This window comes from Schistocerca serialis, chromosome 2 (genome assembly GCF_023864345.2).
Source record: "Schistocerca serialis cubense isolate TAMUIC-IGC-003099 chromosome 2, iqSchSeri2.2, whole genome shotgun sequence".
Classification (NCBI taxonomy): Eukaryota; Metazoa; Arthropoda; class Insecta; order Orthoptera; family Acrididae; genus Schistocerca; species Schistocerca serialis.
In genome coordinates, this window is record NC_064639.1 from 974,415,461 (window position 1) to 974,436,881 (window position 21,421).

A 21,421-nucleotide genomic window follows, 5' to 3' on the forward strand; every position below is an offset into this window, starting at 1 on the left:
ACTTTTCTTATACATTAGAGACTTTTTGAAAAGATATTTGATCATTTCCTCTGTCACTGACAGTGTAATTTCAGTTGCTTTGCAACACCAAGGATATCTACTTCTAAATTATGTTTGCAGCTGTTCTCATTTCGAATTCTGGAATATTTACTTCGTCTTCTTTGGTGGAGGAATTTCGGAAAATGCATTTACTAACTTCACTTTAGTGGCACTGTCATCAGTAACATTACCGTCGCTGTCGCGCAGTAAAGGTACTTACTGAGCCTCTCCGCTGGTTTACTTATCATGGGACCAGTATCTCTTTGGATTTTCCGCCACATTTCTAGAGCGAGTTTTGTTGTGGGAACTATTAAATGCATCTCGCATTGAAATCCGCACCAAACTTCGAGCCTCAGTAAAACTTCGCCAATCTTGGAGATTTTGCGTTCGTCTAAATTATACGTGCCTTTTGCGGTGCTCCTGCAACAGCTTTCTGTCATGTTTTGTGTACCAATGGGGATCAGTTCCGTCTCTTATTAATTTATTTGGTATGAATATCTCGAGTGCTGTTGATACTGCGTGTTCACTAATCCATGTATCCGTCGTGATGCTCAGGATTATTTGTGGCTAAGAGGTCATGTGTGTTTTCGTAACCATTTACAATTTGAATGGCCTCGTCAACTAATTGTTAAAAATAATTTTTAAAAAAGCATTTAGAACAATTACGGAAGTTGTTTTCTATTTACAATAGAGTATGAAAATGTATTTTTGCCAACATGCGGAAGGTAGATTGAAGTAACTGCCAACTATAATTGTATGAGTAGGATACCTATTTGTGATGAGACTCAAGTTTTCTTTTCTTTGAACTGTTCAGCAACTGTTTCATCTGAGACAGGGGATCGGTAAAAGGAGCCAGTTATTAATTTATTCTGGTTGTCGAGTATAACCTCTGCCCATACTAAGTCACAGGAACTATCTGCTTCAAAGTCGATTGTGAGCTTACATTATTTTTCCTTAAGTTGTCCTTCTCGTTTCTGTTGTAGCGCAGATAATTTCAGTTACGGCTTTTCCCTCCAGAACCTAAGATGCTTTCTCTGTGACCCTGTAAATACCAGAGCTAAACAATGTAGAACAACAACGTACGTTACAAGCGTAGCATTCTGTATTACTTCATTTTCTTATTTCTAACATTTTAAAATTGTAAGTCGACTTTAGATGACATGTCAGTCATAAATGTTCTTATCTCTATTTAGTGAACGTGTTTTCAGTTATGTTTTGAACATTGTCCCGCTACACTTTATTAACTAATGTTTTTAGAGAGTAAATTAATATGGAGTATGTCGTTCTTCTTTTCAAACATTCACAAACCCATTTATTCTTTCCCTATTGTCTTTTGGGTATGCAGTTGTAGTAATTAAAGTAGACACAAATGCAGTGATAAAAAAGAAATGATAAGCGTACATTTTGCATTCTCGTTTCATCGTTTCTTTCTTGTTGCTCCCATGCCGATGGACTGTTTCTATCGCAATCAGTAAGCGTGAAAGGAAGCTACCGTACAGACAGAGGAATCTATATTTATACTTGGCAGAACTAATTACATACTAACATAATCGTCGGTATTGCTTTCGTTTCCCAAAAGTTATAAATATTTCGATTTTAGAAAAGAAGCTCTGTATTTCACCAAGATGTCGAAGAAGAAGGTCCCTTACGTACTGGTTGTATCGAGTAAGATGTGCAGACGGTGGTTTGAAAGCGGACAGAAGAAGTAGAAGGAAGGGCGTCCCTTACCTGAGGGATCGCTACTCGAGCTACCTGGCGAAGGGGCAAGTGCGGCAAACGTCCGGCGTGGAAAATATCCGGTGTGGCAAATGTCCTGCTCAACTGCCATGGACTGTTGCTTTGATTCTGGTGTGACGTAAGCCACCCATGTTTCATCACCCGTAACAATTTGGCTTAATAAATCATCACCGTCGTTGTGGTACCGCTCAAGGAAAGTCAATGCACTGTCTAAACGTTTGATTTTGTGCACATCCGTCAACATTTTCGGTACCCAACGTGCGCACAATTTTCGGTAATTCAAGTGCTCGGTCACAATGCCATACAAAACACAACGAGAAACATTAGGGAAGTCATCCCGCAAAGAGGAAATCGTAAAGCGTCTGTTTTCTCTCACCTTATTGTCCACTTCCTGCACCAAACTCTCATTAACGACCGAAGGACGCCCACTCCGTTGTTCATCATGCACATTTGTGCGGCCATCTTTAAATGCTCTCACCCACTTTCTTACCATTCCATCACTCATAATGTTTTCTCCATAAACTCCACAGATGTCACGATGAATATCGATCGCTTTTAGGCCTTTAGCACTAAGAAATCTTATAACAGCCCGTACTTCACAGTCGGCGGGACTCACGATTATCGGAGGTGTCTTAAACACTCAGTACAAAACGTAAACAAGGAAGAATCAGACTGTAATGGCGCCAGTGTGTAGATTAAGGTACAGGCTTTCATGTAAAAATAAAATTGAGATATCTTAGCACGTCTTTTTTAAATTTCAAAACGGTACTTACTTAAAAAAACACGCCTCGTACATGCAATATTTTAATGTTTTATTGTTATAGTCAACGACCAACACGAGCTTAAAGGATCATGGCGTGGAGTCGTAATGCCCGAATACAATTAGTATTCTGCCATTTATTCATTTGCAATTTGCTACAGAGTCCCTGAGATTGACTGCCGAACATCAACAAAGCGTTCTGCAAACTTGAATGCAAGCAAGGAACATTAAATCATCTGGCCACAGTCTCCAAGCTATGATTCCATTTCGCCCGTAAATAGCAGATACCGGCCCCGCAAAATCAATGGTGGTATTAAAAGATGTAACCTTCTCTAAATTTTACAGCATTTTTGTAGAAGTTAATTTGATCACTACCAAAAATACGTCCACCATCAACAATGGCCGTCTGCTCCAGTTAATTTTAACAGTTTTCTTTCCAGTGATTAATTTCAATATGTAATTAAAACCAAATTTTAACAACCTTGCGTGAGCACAAGCGTCAGGCCAACAATGTGATCTTACACTGAAGAGCCAAAGAAACTAGTACGTCTACCTAATATCGTGTACGGCCCCCGCGAGCATGCAGAAGTGTCGCAACACGACGTGGTATGGACTCGACTAATGTCTGAAGTAGTGCTTGGGGGAATTGACACCATGAATCCTGCAGGGCTGTCCATAAATCTGTAAGAGTACGAGGGAGTGGAGTTCTCATCTGAACAGCACGTTTCAAGGCATCTCACAAGGGGAGGCCACGACGTTTGGAACGCGGATTTACTGCAAACTTCGTACACTCGTAGTACTCCGTGAGGAGAACAAATTGTGTAAGCAGTAGCGCGTACTTCTCAAGCTTTACGGAGAAAATCGCATGATGATTTCGGTCATCAAATATATACCAATGCGTGGCCGTTTCTACCATGAAGCAGCGGCAGCAGATGGCTGACAATACAGTAGCTCAGCGTGTTCGGTGAGAGGGTTATCTGCCCTCTGTAATAAAAACTAAGTCAACAGCTCAACATTGAACTTGCACGGGTGTCATGGGACATCCGCAACGAACAAATGCAACATACAATATCGAACAAAATGAAAACAAAAAAAAGTGGTTAGCGTTCAAGCCCCATAATTGCTGGATCGAGTCCCGTTCTTCAGTTTTTTTTATTTTCAACACAGTCATTTTCTTTACTATTTATATTACAATTGATATAATGGGAAAAATACGTGTAATCGGATGAACTTTTATTAAATTTACAATGTTATTGTCAGTCGACAAATTTTTACTATCAAAAATAATATAACATTCATAACTATCGACAAGTAAACGACGAAACGCTGAAACACGTATGTTGTGTGGCGGCGATGGCGAGGCATTGCAGAGTCTCTGACCAGAGAGCTATTTGTCATTCCTAGTCTGCGCTTGACCGCGCGAGTGTTGCGAGCAGTAGTCTGTGGGTAGTCTGTCGGCAGTGCAGTTGTCTGTTGCACTCTGTCGGTAGCAGTAGCCGAGTTCAGTTGCGAATGGCAGTCTGTTAGCACTAGTAGTCGAGTACGGTCGCGAGCGGGACGCAGTCGCAGGCGTCGACATGGGTCTCTGGTCAAGATGCTGAATGAGGTATATTGTTAATTAAGGTAACCATCAGATAATGTAAAGTTTATTTATTGTAATTAATTTTCAACAAGTGCCCCAATAATAATTTTGATTTCAAAGCAATTTTTTAAACAAAAGAACTATTTAATTGAACGAACGATTTCCTTCCATTTCCTTTAAAGAAAAGTTTCAGTTTAATTAAAAAAAAAAATATTACTTGCGATGCATTTCCTCCAACCCGTGGCCAACAATGAGAGCAGAAATTTGACATGCAGTTTCAATGAGGTAAGAAATTAATTCTGATATTTTTGCACAGGGCCAAAGACTGATATTTCGGTCTAATTGAATTTACAATATGACTGAAGTTTCATTAGCATTAAATTGTCTCTCATTATTTTTGTGGGAGCTTGCACGTTGAGTCAGATTGCGAGTCAAACATTTAATTGTCATAGTCAGTACATTTCATGCAGGGAGGTTACGCTTGGCTACCATTCATTTATTATTTCTGTCATTTAAAATTTCTGTGGGGAGGTTACAACGCATAAAATGTTACTGAAAATGTATGCTTGTCCGTGATATGAGAAATCCATTATACCTGGGAGGAGCCCGAAACGACTTGTTACCTGCAAGTTTTGACCGCCACAGACGGCTTTCGAAAGATGTACAATTAATCGTCGCTTTCGATATTACAAGTTGCAGGATGGTATTTTTCGTAAAAACATAGAGTTAAACGTCACCATCTGCATTGAATAAATGCTATGTTTTCGCATACGCAAGATCTTTTGAGGTTTTCCGTGAAAAAACAAACCTCGTTAACATTTTCAAAAACCTCTCTTTCAGACAATAATTTGGAAGCAAACCATGAATAATGCAGCATTTCCTTAAATATCGGCGCTGATAATTTCTCAATAACGCTTGAGAAGTACGCGCTACTTCTTACACAATTTGTTGTCGTCATGGAGTACTACGAGTGTACGAAGTTTGCAGTAAATCCGCGTTCCAAACGTCGTGGCCTCCCCTTGTGAGTTATGCTCAATAATGTTCATGTCTGGGGAGTTTGGTGGCCAGCGGAAGTGTTTAAACTCAGAAGAGTGTTCCTGGAGCCACTCTGCATCAATTCTGGACGTTTGGGGTGTGACATTGGCCTGATGGAATTTCTCAAGCCCGTCGGAATGCACAATGGACATGAATGGATGCAGGTGATCAGACAGGATGCTTACGTCCGTGTCACCTGCCAGAGTCGTGTCTAGATGTATCAGGGGCCCCATATTACTCCAACTGCACACGCCCCACATCATTACAGAGCCTCCACCGGCTCGAACAGTTTCCTGCTGACATGGAGGGTCCATGTATTTGTGGGATTGTCTCCATACCCGTACACGTCCACCCGCTCGATGCAATTTGGAACGAGACTAGTCCGACCAGGCAACATGTTTCCAGTCATCAACAGTCCAATTTCGGTATTGAAGGGCCCAGGCGAAGCGTAAAACTTTGTGTCGTTGAGTCATCGAGGGTACACGAGTGGGCCTTCGGCTCCGAAAGCCCATATCGATGATCTTTCGTTGAATGGTTCACACGGTGACACTTGATAATGGTTCAAAATGGGTCAAATGGCTCTGAGCACTACGGGACTCAACTGCTGAGGTCATTAGTCCCCTAGAACTTAGAACTAGTTAAACCTAACTAACCTAAGGACATCACACACATCCATGCCCGAGGCAGGATTCAAACCTGCGACCGTAGCGGTCTCGCGGTTCCAGACTGCAGCGCCAGAACCGCGCGGCCACTTCGGCCGGCACTTGTTAATGGCCCCGCACTGAAATCTGCAGCAATTTCTGTCACGTTGAACGATTCTCTTTAGTCGTCGTCGGGACCGTTCTTTCAGGATCTTTCTCCAGTCGCAGCGATGACGGGCATTTGATGTTTTACCGGATTCCTGACATTCGCGGCACAATCGTGAAATGGTCGTAGGGGAAAATAGCCACTTCATCGCTGCCTCGGAGATGCTGTGTCCCATCGCTGGTGCGCCAATAATGACACCACGTTCAAACTCAGTTAAATCTTGATAGCCTGCCATTGTAGCAGCAGTAACCGATCTAACAACTGCGCCAGACACGTCTTATATAGGCGTTGCCGACCGCAGCGCCGTATTCTGCCTGTTTACAAACTCTGTATTTGAATGCGCATACCTATACCAGTTTCTTTGCGCTTCATTGTATAAGCGTGGGGTTTTTATCGACTGAGGTGCGCAACCGTAAAATCAAAAATTTAGTTTGTTGTGAGAGGCACCCACATGCCTTGCTCACACTGTGGCATCAAGCAGTCAGGCCTGCAAGATGAGTGGTCTGCCAAGCGACTGGATTTATTCTTATTTCTTGCAAAACATTGATGACTGATTATGAGCTCTAGTACCCACAGTTAAGCTACAAATTATTATCCTGTTTGAATATTACGCAACGGAAACGGATAACGCATTAGAAATTTACACACGCTCTGGCAATACCACATTTACTTTCTTACTCAACGGCTTTGATCAACACGTGGCCATCGCACTGAATATGAATGGTGCACACATTATAAATTCTGGATATCATGACTACACACTATTCGAAGAACAAGGCCACCAATCTTTTTCTTTTCACTATCTTATTTATTCCGATAAATTCTATAATCCAAACACACAAATTCTATAACCTACAACAATAACACATGAGAAATTCCGCCCAGTGGGCATGGCTTTACATTGGTGATTCTCTATCTTGTAATTATTTAACGCTACAGTGCACTTTCTGGATAGGATGTTGGATCTTTTGCTATATCTCATACTTCGACTCTCACACCCATCATCACGAAAATTTCCTCCAGACCGAGCGGTACAAAAAGGAACATGCATAACCCACTGCCTCTGAACCTATCTTGCTACTCTCCCATGCAAACCACACATACTTAAATTACATGAAATACATCACACTGGCAACATACAATACATCACAAAGAATAGTCACAACGTTAGAATCACTTCACTTTCAGCTTTCCCACTCCAATTAGTATTCATCCCAGTTTCACACGACACTGCCCCAGTTCGTAACTTTTCTTTCCTACTACGAACTCTGGAGGATATATGCACGTCTTCCTGTGCAATGCAAGCCAGGTGGCGTTGCTGGATAGACGGCTGACTCACCTTGCTTCTCTCTCAGAGTATTAGAGTTTGCCTCTAGCGTCAAACGTAAACATAACACGCAAAATAATACTAAGAACATATTCGTCACAAACGCGAGTCCTCAACTGATACCATGGACGAGTACTTCTCTTCATCCTTTGTCTCATACACAGATTGAGACTCACACAGTACTCACCACGTGGAAGTACTCGTCTCTAATTTCAAGTCCTGCACACGCCATTTCTTAAATATTTCCAACTTATAGTACACACGCCAGTAATTCAGCTTAACTTTAGCACTCGGAAGTATTTCAACTTAGTACTAGCACTCGCAAGTATTCCAGCTTAGTACTAGCACTCGCAAGTATTTCAACTTATTGCTACGCGTGGTTTCACTGTGACCGTTGGTCACTTCCGAAGATTACTACAATGCCCTTAATATTACCTGCCTGTCATATAATTCTCCCCCCCCCCCCCCCCCAAAAAAAAAAAGTTCCTGAGATAGAGAAATAATTATTCCAAACTACTCTTAAGTATTTCACATGCATACCATCTCTCCCCTCTTTTGTCTTTACAGAGCACACCTAAGACAGGTCCTACCAACACAAGATCCAGCGCCAGAGTGCTGAAACATGCCGTTCTTTAGGTCATCTCGCACCTCCGCCGGGGTAGTGGAGCACCTTGCTACCGTATTGGTCAGCCACATTTCAGGCGCTCAAAGCTCAGGTAAATTTCATCTCTTTGGTTCCACCAAAGGTGACGAAAGGATCGTCTCAAAGATGATCATATATTGCACATTCACTATCTGCGGTCAGCAGACGACCATACATTCATTCATTTCACAGATCTCACCAAACTGGATGTAGCGATTTACTTTATGGGAGTGCACATGTGATAAATTACGAGGGCTATCCACAAAGTACATTACGTTTTGGAATTAAAAATAAATAAAGTATTGGAAATTTTTTTTATTATATACAGATGAAAGCCACACTTAAATACTACTTTTCTACACAGTTGCCATTTAAATTAAGGCACTTACCGTAGCGATGGACGAGCTTGGAAATTCCTTCGTCGTAAAATTCGGCCGCCTGCGCCTTCAACCACGTGGTTACCTCTTCTTGAAGCTGTGCGTCGTCATCAAAATGCTGCATAGCCAACTACTTCTTCATTCCAGAATGAGATTTTCACTCTGTAGCGGAGTGTGCGCTGATATGAAACTTCCTTGCAGATTAAAACTGTGTGCCCGACCGAGACTCGAACTCGGGACCTTTGCCTTTCGCGGGCAAGTGCTTCTGTAAAGTTTGGAAGGCAGGAGACGAGATACTGGCAGAAGTAAAGCTGTGAGTACCGGGCGTGAGTCGTGCTTCGGTAGCTCAGATGGTAGAGCAATTGCCCGCGAAAGGCAAAGGTCCCGAGTTCGAGTCTCGGTCGGGCACACAGTTTTAATCTGCCAGGAAGTTTCATATCAGCGCACACTCCGCTGCAGAGTGAAAATCTCATTCTGGAAACCTCCCCCAGGCTGTGGCTAAGCCATGTCTCCGCAATATCCTTTCTTTCAGGAGTGCTAGTTCTGCAAGGTTCGCAGGAGAGCTTCTGTAAAGTTTGGAAGGCAGGAGACGAGATACTGGCAGAAGTAAAGCTGTGAGTACCGGGCGTGAGTCTTGCTTCGGTAGCTCAGATGGTAGGGCACTTGCCCGCGAAAGGCAAAGGTCCCGAGTTCGAGTCTCGGTCGGGCACACAGTTTTAATCTGCCAGGAAGTTTCACTTCTTCATTGCTGGGAATAAGTGGAAGTCGCTCGGTGCCAGGTCGGGACTGTACGGCGGATGAGGAAACAACTCCCACTTAAAAGATTCGAGAACTTCACGAGTGGCATTTGCCGTGTGGGCCCGGGCGTTGTCGTGAATCAGCAAGATCTTTGAGCCCAACTTACCCCTGTGCTTGTTTTGTATTGCTCTTCTGAGGTTGTGCAGAGTTTGGCAATACCTTTGAGAGTTTATTGTAATGCCTGTTTCCAGGAAATCCACAAAAATCACACCTTTTCTGTGCCAAAAGAAGAGGTAACCACGTGGTTGAAGGCGCAGGCGGCCGAATTTTACGACGAAGGAATTTCCAAGCTCGTCCATCGTACGATAAGTGCCGTAATTTAAATGGCAACTATGTAGAAAAGTAGTATTTAAGTGTGGCTTTCATCTGTATATAATAATAATTTTTTCCAACACTTTATTTATTTTTAATTCCAAAACGTAATGTACTTTGTGGATAGCCCTCCTAAATAAATGAATTGTCATTCTTTCCTACACTGGTATCCGGCTTCGGTGTATTAAGTGAAATTGAGTTATTATTACAAAAAATATGTTGTTCTGACCAGAATAACGAAGAATGTTGTACGTATTTTCAATGTCGGGCGGTACTGTACCCTTTCAGTTGTGCGGGTAATGAGTCCAGCGGCCGCGCTTACGCGTCGGCCTGAAGCGGTGTGCAGAGAGCGCTGTCGCGGCGGCGCGGGCGGCCTTGGCTGGGGCCACGGACCCTGGCGTCGGCGTCGGCGGCGGCGGCGGCGGCGGCGCATCGCGGCGTGTGACGTGTGACGTGGCGCAAACACCCAGTGTGTGTGTACGTGAGTGTGCGCGTGCGTGGGCGTGCGGCCCGCGAACCTACCGCAAGCGCCGCCGCGGTCGCTGTGTTACTTGGCCACCGGGTGAGGCCGGCGGCCCAGTTAACGCCAAAAGTCGTGCAGCTCGGAGCCGGCGCACAGCAGCGTCTACGAGGCGGCACTTTTAAGGAGGAACGATAGCTCGAAAAACTCGAAATTTTTTTATTGCCGAATTCGAATGTTTATGCGTTGAAGAATTATTGCCCAAAATATTATGCGCGAACTCCAAAAAGTAACGTTTCTGTGAGAGTGCGTGGCACGTCTCGCAAGGAGACGGCACGACCGTGGGGTCGGGGATTTGTCCGCAATGTTGTGTGGTGACAGAGGACCCCTAACACCTCACATGGTTAAAATATTAGGACGCACTACCCGGAAAATCCCGGGAAAAATCGATCCAAAGTTTCTTAGCTGCCTTATGAGCATAAAATGTTAGTACACTGCCGAGCCGCCGTCTGGGCTCGGATTCTTACGCCAGAGGTCTCGTGTTTGAGTCCTCCTCTGGCACTTTTTTTTTCTTCTATTTCATTTTCTTTGGTTATTCCACCAATTATTCAGAAAGTTTCCCAAACCTACATTATCTTTAACATATTAGTTACATTATTGAATAAAAATTATTTTCTTTTTGTCCAACAACACAATTCATGGCGGTGGGTTTTCCATCTTTCATTGTAAAGTATATGAGGAGAAACATTGCCTTTTTAATCAGAATAACAAAGTCGATTGGGAAACATTCAATTTTTATACATGTTGTTGTTGTGGTCTTCAGTCCTGAGACTGGTTTGATGCAGCTCTCCATGCTAATCTATCCTGTTTTTATACATATAATAATTGTAAACAAGAACAGCAGTGGTAATCGTCGTAAAAACAAACAAAGCAATATTTTTTGCGACATCTTGCGCAACATATAAAAGCGGATTTTTTGCAATCACAGGGCGTTTGCAATAAATCTGTACAAAAACATGCCCCATTAACATTTACGAAAATGTTTCGAGTTTCTGACAATTTTGGGGCAAACCACGCATATTAAATCATGTCTCGGAATATTGGTGACGATAATTGATGATGAATTATAGAATGAATTTTTATACAATCTTCCAGGGAATTAATTTCACGATTCTCCTGTAACAATGCACTGCAATTTTGCAAGCAACAGAAGAAAAAAAAAAGTGCCGGAGGAGGAATCGAACCCGAGATCTCTGGCGTAAGAGTCCGAGCGCTAACCTTTTTTTTTCTTTTTTTTTTATTTATTAGGCCAGACGGCGGCACGACAGTGGACTAATATTTTATGCTCATAAGGCACCTAAGAAACTTTGGATCGTTTTTTCTCGGGATTTTCCGATTAGTGCGTCCTAATATTTTAACCACGTGAGGGGTTAGGGGTCCTCTTTCACCACACAAAATTGCGGACAAATACCCGACCCGACGGTCGTGCCGTCTCCTTGTCAGTGTTAGAGAACCTTAGGCGCAGCGCCGTATACCGATCCTGCCTTGGAGGCGGTTAAGTGGGAGATGTGTCTCAGAGCTGGATAGTGACAAATGGTGACGCGAGACTGGACGCGCACGTAGTTTATGTATCAGCCGACAGAGGACAGTATTGGATGGGGGACTGTGATTTAGTTTCGAATGTGCCAACTAAAGTGCACTAAAGTAATAGAATGTTTTTCATAAACTGTTCTAGTATTTTCATAAAGTGTTATTATGTCTTTTTGTGTAAGTAAAATGTTATAAATGTGTTTTATCAATATGAATGATGCGTGAGTGTGGTTTAAGGTTAATATGAAGATAATTGGTTAACGAATTATGTAGTGGGATTTAGTGTGGGAACATTTCGAAGAAGTATGGATGTGGACATCGGGATTTTTCTAGAACAGATTTGTAAAGTAAGTTTATGGTAAAGGGAAAGTTAATTCTGGTATAAATAACAATAGTAAATAACTTTATGCATAAACAAAACTTCAGCATATTAGATGATTATGTCGGTAAAAAGTGCAGTCGTTAGGTTTACTATTTTGCTATTGGTTATTGATGAATAGCGCGGACTGTGGCGGGAGAATGTTATTTTGCTATTGGCTGTTGAGTAAACTGACCAATGGTAAAGCAATATTCTTCGCGCGCCTTTCTCCGCTGGCAGAGAAGACAGAGTATTCTAGAGAAGAGTCGGAGCCTAGCCATGAAACAGTTCCGATGGAAATGATAAGTGGCCGGATCTAAAAGTGTTTCATACATCAAAAGTGTTGCAAAGTGACGGCATAATCATTCCGATGGGTGTGTAGAAATTTTTAAGTGAATTTTGTGAAGAGAACAGACATAAATTCCGCGTGGCGTATTGAGCAGGTCGGTGGCTAAAAACTGTGACTGCAGTAGGTACCGACGGACTTAATATTTGGCGAGCATTCTCAACCAAAAACAATACGTATTTTTGTAGCTATTACGTTTTCGGGAAATGCAACACCATAAACTTGCTAACGTGAGTGAAAGGTATTGTGAGTGACTGTGTTAAGACTAGCACGGGCTTGGCAGTGATACTTGTTCACCTAAGTTTCAGAATATATTAATTGAGGACAAAATTTCCAACCTTTCATTTCGTCTGAAAACTTTCTCCCGAAACGTAGATTAGTGACTTTAATTGCAGTCTGGTTCGCGTCGAAGTACAGTAGGTTTCGCTCGGCTTCCCTACTGATGAATTGCTGAGACAATGTTCACAGGTAGGTGCAGGTTCGTCGAAAAGGGACGGAAGGAATCGCGCAGCCGCAAACCGGTTTCGCGATCACGCTCCGTATTTATACCGATTTGCTGGAGCGTTGTTCGGGCAGTTTTTTCAAAATGTGGACGAAAGTTTCAGTAGTCTCATTAGGAGATTAGCTCCAAAACTGACATCCAGCCGAAGTGAAACAGTCAACATTGCTTCAAATATGGCCGTATGTCTGTCCAATGCAGAGCACTTTCCCGCGAAAGGCAAAAGGTCCCGAGTTCGAGCCTCTGTCCACCACACAGTTTTAATCTGCCAGGAAGAATCATATCAGCGCACACTCCGCTGCAGAGTGAAAATCTCATTCTGTTCGATGTAGCCCATATTGCACATGGCAAATGCCCTTCAAATCAAAATCGGCGATGAAAAGCGCCTATTCTGTGAAGGTAGAGACGCCAGCGGCCTTGCGCTCAGCGACGATAAGGGCTTTGAGAACGAAAGTGAGGACTTATCAGGTCAAAGCAGCAGAAAGCGGCCATCCAATAGCCGGGGGGGATAGTTATTATGGACTAAGCATCGATGATATCCCGTAAGTTTCAAGCTTTGTCCTTTTTTTATACGATAAACACTTGTCAAACTTTAAACGCGCCTTTCTCAAAACCATGTTTTTCGTCATGGTTATAGTCTCCCACGCTACGATTTTCATACGATTGTAATGATTTTTAGTCTGCCCTGAAGCAAATTAAATTATCTCCATTTCATCGTAGCCGACTCTTTTATGTTGATTTTTAGTATATTTTTAAGCCAAAGAAGAGGAGTCCAAAAATGGCCATTTTTTCCAAATATCTATAATTTCGCCATTTTTTAAATACCTACGATAAACTAAAATTACATCTGTAATGATATGGGTGATACTTAATTTCGTATTTCAGATAACTACCGTTTGAGTTACAGCGACAACCGTCGATCTACCACCATTCAGAGCTGCCTCTGGAAAATCTCAACTACGCAGTGAAGGTATTAATATTTTTCAATAAAAAGCTAACAATAAAAACATGAAGTTATGCTTTCTTCACTGCTGCAAACTCTATTTGTCTACTATATTCCAGTACAAAAAAAAAGATATCCTGAATTTGAGCAATATTTTCGTCTGTCGCCTTGTCGTTCCCCCCTTACGAAAGTTGGGCGGAGTAAAGATAGAGAAGAATAAGAATGGAAGACAGAGGACGAAGTGCTCGGCTTGGGAACGGCATAAAACAAGGACGTAGCCTTTCGCCCCGATTATTCAATCTACATTGAAGCGCCAATGAAACTGGTATAGGCATGCGTATTCAAATACAGAGTTATGTAAACAGGCAGAATACGGCGCTGCGGTCGGCAACGCCTATATAAGGCAACAAGTGTCTAGCGCAGTTGTTAGATCGGTTACTGCTGCTACAATGACAAGTTATCAAGATCTAAGTGAGTTTAAACGTGGTGTTATAGTCGGAGCACGAGCGATGGGACACAGCATCTCCGAGGTAGCGATGAAGTGGGGATTTTCCCGTACGAACATCTCACGGGTGTACCGTGAGTATCAGGAATTCGGAAAACATCAGATGTCTGACATAGCTGCTGCCGGAAAAAGATTTCTGCTAAAACTGGATCAACGACGACTTAAGAGAATCGATCCATGTGACAGAAGTGCAACACTTACGCAAATTGCTGCAGATTTCAATGCTGGGCTATCAACAAGTGTCAGTGTGTGAACCATTCAACGAAACTTCATCGATATGGGCTTTCGGAACCGAAGGCCCCCTCGTGTACCTGTGATGACTGCACGACATAAAGTTTTATACCTTGCCTGGCCTCGTGGACACCGACTTTGGATTGTTGATGACTGGAAACACGTTGTCTGGTCGGTCGAGTCTCGTTTCAAATTGTATCGAGCGGATGGACGTGTACGGGTATGGAGACAAACTCATGAATCCATGGACCTTGCATGTCAGCAGGGAACTTTTCAAGGTGGTCCAGGCTCTGTAATGGCTTGGGGCGTGTGCAATTGGAGTGATATGGGTACCTTGATACGCCTAGGTACAACTCTGGCGGATGACACGTACGTAAGCATTTTGTCTGATCACCTGCATCCATTCATGTCCACTATGGGTTCCGACGGACTTCAGCAACTCCAGTAGGACAATACGATACCCCACACGTTCAGAATTGCTACAGCGTGGCGACAGGAACATTCTTCTGAGTTTAAACACTTCCCCTGGCCACCAAACTCCTCAGACATGAACATTATTGAGCATATCTGGAATGCCTTGTAATGTGCTGTTCAGAAGAGATCTCCACCCCCCTCGTACTCTTACGGATTTACTCACAGCCCTGCAGGATTCATGGTATCAATTCCCTCCAGCACTTTTCAGAAATTAGTCAAGTCCATGCCACGTCATGTTGCGGCACTTCTGCATGCTCGCGGGTCCATAACTTTAAGTCACCAGGTGTGTACTGCATCACGTGTGATGGTTGTGGTTCCAGGTATGTAGGCCAGACAGGAAGAAATTCTGAGGTCCGCTTTAGAGAACATATTAACAATTCGGGATCAAGGTCAGCTTTAAGTGCCTATTTACAAGAAACAGACCATACGATTGCAAACCTTCATTCAAATTTCCAGGTGCTACGCTACGAAAATAACGGTATTACACTCAACATTTTAGAGAAGCTTGAAATTTACGCACTAAAAAGGTTCCCTTAAATTACTCCTAACGGACAGATCGGCCTGCGCCACAAAAGTTTGCTACCCAGTAGGTAGATAATAGTTAGCCCACATAACTGTTGAATTCGTGCAGGTCACCGTCATTCTTTACTATGACCTCTGTTTTCGTAAGACTTGGTTTTACTTAGTTTTATTCTCAATTAACGTAATTGGCCTTTTAAGCCACAGGCTTCTTCATGTGCCCTGCAATATTATGGATACGCTGTATACGCATTCTGGCTCTAAAAAAAAGAATAATATAGCTTTCAAAAAAGTTCATGTTACAAGGGGAGTATCGGACGGCTTAGAGTACCGGCCACAACTGTGATTTCCCTTTCCGTCTCCAGATGGCAGAAGTGTGCAGTAATCAGAAGCAAGCTTGTGTATCCAAGTGCATTGAAATCGGACACCTTCTTCCTCTCTTCAAGCTTTGTCTGCTATGAGTGCTTGATGGTGTTGCCGTAGCTCTTAACGCACGGAAGATATTTTGAGACCTATGATGTGCGTTTTTAAGGTAAACGATGAATTTCGGTGCTATATTTCGGTTATCTATGTTGTGTAAGGAATGACACCTAACAAATGTACCATGATAATTTCTACAAAACGACGCACAACATGACAAGGTCCTATTGCGCGTTTGTTGTGCACTACTGGCCAACCGATTGTCTTTCAGTATCTACCAGAAGTAATTTAAATTTTTATGTTATATTTGCTGCTTCCTACTTCTGTTCTGGTTGAAATGGCGGCAAATGAGGAAAAAGGTAAGAGGAAAGTGGAATGAAGAGTGCATGAAAATGGCAGTGAGAAAGGTTATTTCTAACAATTGATCGGGAGGGAAGAAGCTGAATCGTTTCAACAATTACAAAATAAAAAGGTCGCCACCGAAGAGAAGAGATTAAAATCAGAAAAATAAAGTCTGAAAGGGAGTAGAAGAAAACTCAACTTTAGTCGTGTATTCCAAAATAAAATAACTGCACAAAGGGTGGCCATGGAAAGTCCATTAAGAAGCGACGAAGAAAACCTGAATTTACTGGAAATAATGGGTCACCAGAAGAGACTGGAAAGTGCTTATGTGTGCGGAGTCAGATGGAGAAGACTGAGTCCTGTATACCAATTGCGGACGCTGAGCACATGTTGGACATGTGAAGCAGGATAATATTTTGTATTTTATTGCCGGCCGATGTGGCCGAGCGGTTCTAGGCGCTCCAGTCTGGAACCGCGCGACCGCTACAGTCGCAGGTTCGAATCCTGCCTCGGGCATGGATGTGTGTGATGTCCTTAGGTTAGTTAGGTTTAAGTAGTTCTAGGTTCTAGGGGACTGATGACCACAGATGTTAAGTCCCATAGTGCTCAGAGCCATTTGAACCATTTGTATTTTACTTGTTTTGCAAGTCAAACTGCCTTTTCCTGCTGCTAGTTATTTTATTTATCCCATACGCGTTTCGCCTTCTCCTGTTTTAAGGTTTCATCAGTGGGATCTATAACGATACAGTTTTGTTAGCTATATTTATATGCTTGCTGCGGGGGATGGCCACACAAACAAACTTGTCATTTGTATTTTATTTGTGATCTCTGTAAAACACTGATCCAAACTTTTGCGAAGCGAGCTGAAATACACTGAAGAGCCAAAGAAATAGGTACAGGCATGCGTATTCAAAGACAGAGTTTGTAAACAGGGAGAATACGGCGCTGCGGTCGGAAACGCATATATAAGACAAGAAGTGTCTGGCGCAGTTGTTAGATCGGTTACTGCTGCTACAATGACAGGTTATCAAGATTTAAGTGAGTTGAAACGTGGCGTTATAGTCGGAGCAAGAGGGATGGGACACAGCATCTCCGAGGTAGCGCTGACGTGGGGATTTTCCCATACGACCATTTCACGAGTGTACCGTGAACATCAGGAATCCGATAAAACATCAAATCTCCGACATTGCTGCGGCCGGAAATAGATGCTGCAAGAACGGGACCAACGACGACTGAAGAGAATCGTTCAACGTTACAGAAATGCGATCCTTCCTGAAATAGCTGCAGATTTCAATGCTGGGACATCAACAAGTGTCAGCATGCGGACCATTCAACGAAACATAATCGATATGTGCTTTTGGAGCCGAAGGCCCACTCGTATACTCTTGATGACTGCCCGACACAAAGCTTTAAGCCACGTCTGGGCCCGTCAACACCGACACTGGACAGATGATAACTGGGCAGACGAGTCTAGTTTCAAATTGTATGGAGCGGAAGGACGGATACGGGTATGGAGACAATCTCATGAATCCACGGACCATGCATGTCAGTAGGGGACTGTTCAAGCTGGTGGACGCTGTGTAATGGTGTGCGGAGTGTGTAGTTGGAGTGATATGGGACCTCTGATATGTCTAGATAGGACTCTGACAGGTGACACATACGTAAGCATCCTGTCTGATCATCTGCATCCATTCATGTCCACTTGCATGACAACGTGAGACCCCACACGTTCAGAATTGCTACATCGTGGCTTCAGGAACACTGTTCTGAGTTTAAACACTTCTGCCGGCCAACAAACTCCCCAGACATGAACATTATTGAGCTTATCTGGGATGCCTTGCAACGTGTTGTTCAGAAGAGACCCCCACCTCGCCGTACTCTTAACGGATTTATGGATATCTCTGCCGGATTCATGGTGTCGATTCCCTCCAGCACCACTTCAGACATTAGTCGAGTCCATGCCACGTCGTGTTGCGGCACTGCTGCGTGCTCGTGCGTGTACCAGTTTCTTTGGCTCTTCTGTGTAGTAACAATAAGTTCCCATACTTATGTGTTCTATTATTGTTGAGCTATCTGTGCAGTGTAACATTAACAACCGAAATTATCACAGAAAAGACAATGACCGATAAGGCAAGACACTTTCTACAAGCCTTGCAACTATAGCTCTTATACTTTTGACGCAATTAGGTACTATAAGTTAAAAAAAATCTTTAGACTGTGATTTTCAAAGAGAAAGTCTTGAGGTAAGAGAATAGTAAATTAAGATTCCGATTAACCACCATAGTATCACAGCAAAGTTATAAAACATATGTCGGCCGGTACTGCACGACTCTCCCCCAACTAGGTTTTTTCGGGGGCGTGTTAACTTGCCAATGGCCTTGCCACAGTGGTAACACCGGTTTTCGTCAGATCACCGAAGTTAAGCGCTGTTAGGCTTGGCTAGCACATGGATGGGTCGTTGTCCGGGTCTGCCGAGTGCTGTTGGCAAGCGGGCTGCACTCAGTCCTTGTGAGGCCAATTGAGGAGCTGTTTGATTGAGAAGCAGCGGCTCCGGTCTTGTAGACTGACATACGGCCGGGAGAGCGGTGTGCTGAACGTATGCCCCTCCATGTCCTCATCCAGTGACGCCTGTGAGCTGAGTATGACATGGTGGCCGGTCGGTACCGTTGGGTCTTTGTGGCTGTTCTAGCGGATTTTAGTTTATTAACTTGTTTTTTAACGTTTCTAACCGTGCTTAACGACACATGTTCTTAAAAGGAATCCCTCTTACCTATACAACATGTAAGGCCAACCTCCACCTTTCTTATCCGCTAGCGCCACCTCTCACACGAGGCCCGCAATACCGACCCATCAGTAGTGTTATTTGTGGTCGGTTTGTTGGTTTGGGGAAGGGGACCAAACACTGAGGTCATCGATCCCATCGGATAAGGGAAGGATGGATTTTCCAGTAAACATTAAACCACAAACGAGCCTTTTTCGAAGTGATTGCTTCGGGAAGACGACGATTTAAACCCACATCCGGTCATCCAGATTTAAGTTTTCCGTGATTTTCCTAAGTCCCTCCAGGCAAATGTCGGGATGGTTCCTCTGAAAGGGCACGGCCGATTTCCTTCCCCTTCGTTGACACAATCTGAGCTTGTGCTCCGACTCTAATGATCTCGATATCGACGCGACGTTAAACCCAGCCTTCCTTTGTTCTTCCTTTTGAAGTGACTGCCAACCTCTAGTTAAGAGCGGCCACTGATTTCAGTATCGTGTACTGTCGTAGTTAGTATAAATAATTTAAAATGTAAACTTTTCCTTTAGGCCCCCGCCTAACTGGGATCACATTTAACCCTTTATCTTGCAGAACCTTCAGGAATGTGGTATACGCATGATGGGGCACAGACACATTATGATGCTGATGAAGATCACATCTAACTTGCCACTAAGGTCCAAATGGACACATAGAGACGAAAGTATTTTTTGTATTTCTGTCCCACTTTTTCCAACGGAAAGTAAAACAATCCGTAAATTATACACTTAAGAAGTTATGAATTACTTAGGAACAAAGGACACGACTTACCGAAAGGCAGAGACACTGCGTCGTTAAAAGGTACAAAACAAAAGGTACAGAGCTTTACTAGCTTTCGGAATGAAGTTCCTTTTTCAAGCTTGTAGGATAAATAGGCACACAAACATGCACACACACTCACTCACATGCACACACCTGTCTGTCTCCCGACATTGTGCTCAGTGAACAAGTTGCATTATTTAACTAAAAAATTAAAAGAAATGTTATACTTTCATACTATCCTTTCAGTTTAATAGATGCCACATTTTTAATGAAGCTAGGACTATAAATATGGTAGATCTAGTTCCTCCTGCTCTCGCTTAAGCTTTTAAAAATTTCAGGAATTATCTTAGGTGGCAGTTAACTATTGCTTTTTTAAAATTTTTTAGCATAGGAATAAGATTCAGAAATTGATTTCTGTTGCAAAGGAAAGTCTATGTAGCACTTATTCTGAAATAAAAACCAATCTGTTTCCACGATCACTAGGTTTAGATTTTATTTATAGGTCTTCCCAAGAACCTAAGGAAAAGCAATTAATGTGTGATGAAAGGGAGGAGGCGAGGGGCGAGATGATATGTCTCCTTTTTGGAAAAAGGTTCACGAACTGGTCTTGACAAAGAAAGAGGAAGGCAATGAGGGAAAACAGAAACGAAATTAGCGATAAGCTTAAAATCAGAATTGAGTGCCACGATGGAGATGAATTGAAGAAATTCTACTACCTTGCAAGCAAAATAACAGATGACGAAGCAAGAAGTGCGTAAAAATCAGACTATCACAAGCAAAGAGAATGTTCCGGGCCAAAAGAAGTCTTCTAGTATCAAATGCTAGTCTTAATTTGGGGTAGAAATTTCTCAGGAAGTACGTTTGGAAAACAGTATTTTGTGGGAGTGAATCACAGATTGCGGGACAGCCGAAAAAGGAGAGAAACGAAGAGTTCGAGATGCGGGGCTGCAGAAGGACGCTGAAAATTAGGTGGAATGATACGAAATGAGGAAGTTCTCCGCAGAATCGCTGAGGAGAGGAACATGTGGAAAACATTGACAAGAGGGGAGTAAACGACAGGACATCGAGACATGAAGGACTAACTTCCATTGTACCTGAGGAAGCAGTGGAGATTAAAAACTCTAGGGGAAGACAGACACTGGAATATTTCCATTAAAATTGCTACACCACGAAGATGAAGTGCTACAGACGCCAAATTTACTCGACAGGAAGACGATGCTGTGATATGAAAATGATTAGCTTTTCAGAACATTCACAGAAGGTAGGCGCCGGTGGCGACACCTACAACGTTCTGACATGAGGAAAGTTTCCAACCGATTTCTCATACACAAACAGCAGTTGACCGGCGTTGCCTGGTGAAACGTTGTTGTGATGCCTCGTGTAAGGAGGAGAAATGCGTACCATTACGTTTCCGACTTTGATAAAGGTCGGATTGTAACCTATCGCGATTGCGGTTTATCGTATCGCGACATTGCTGCTCGCGTTGGTCGAGATCCAATGACTGTTAGCAGAATATGGAATCGGTGGGTTTAGGAGGGTAATACGGAACGCCATGCTGGATCCCAACGGCCTCGTATCACTAGCAGTCGAGATGACAGGCATCTTATCCTCGTGGCTGTAACGGATCGTGCAGCCACGTCTCGATCCCTGAGTGAACAGATGGGGATGTTTGCAAGACAACAACCATCTGCACGAACAGTTTGACGACGTTTGCAGCACCATGGACTATCAGCTCGGAGACCGTGGCTGCGGTTACCCTTG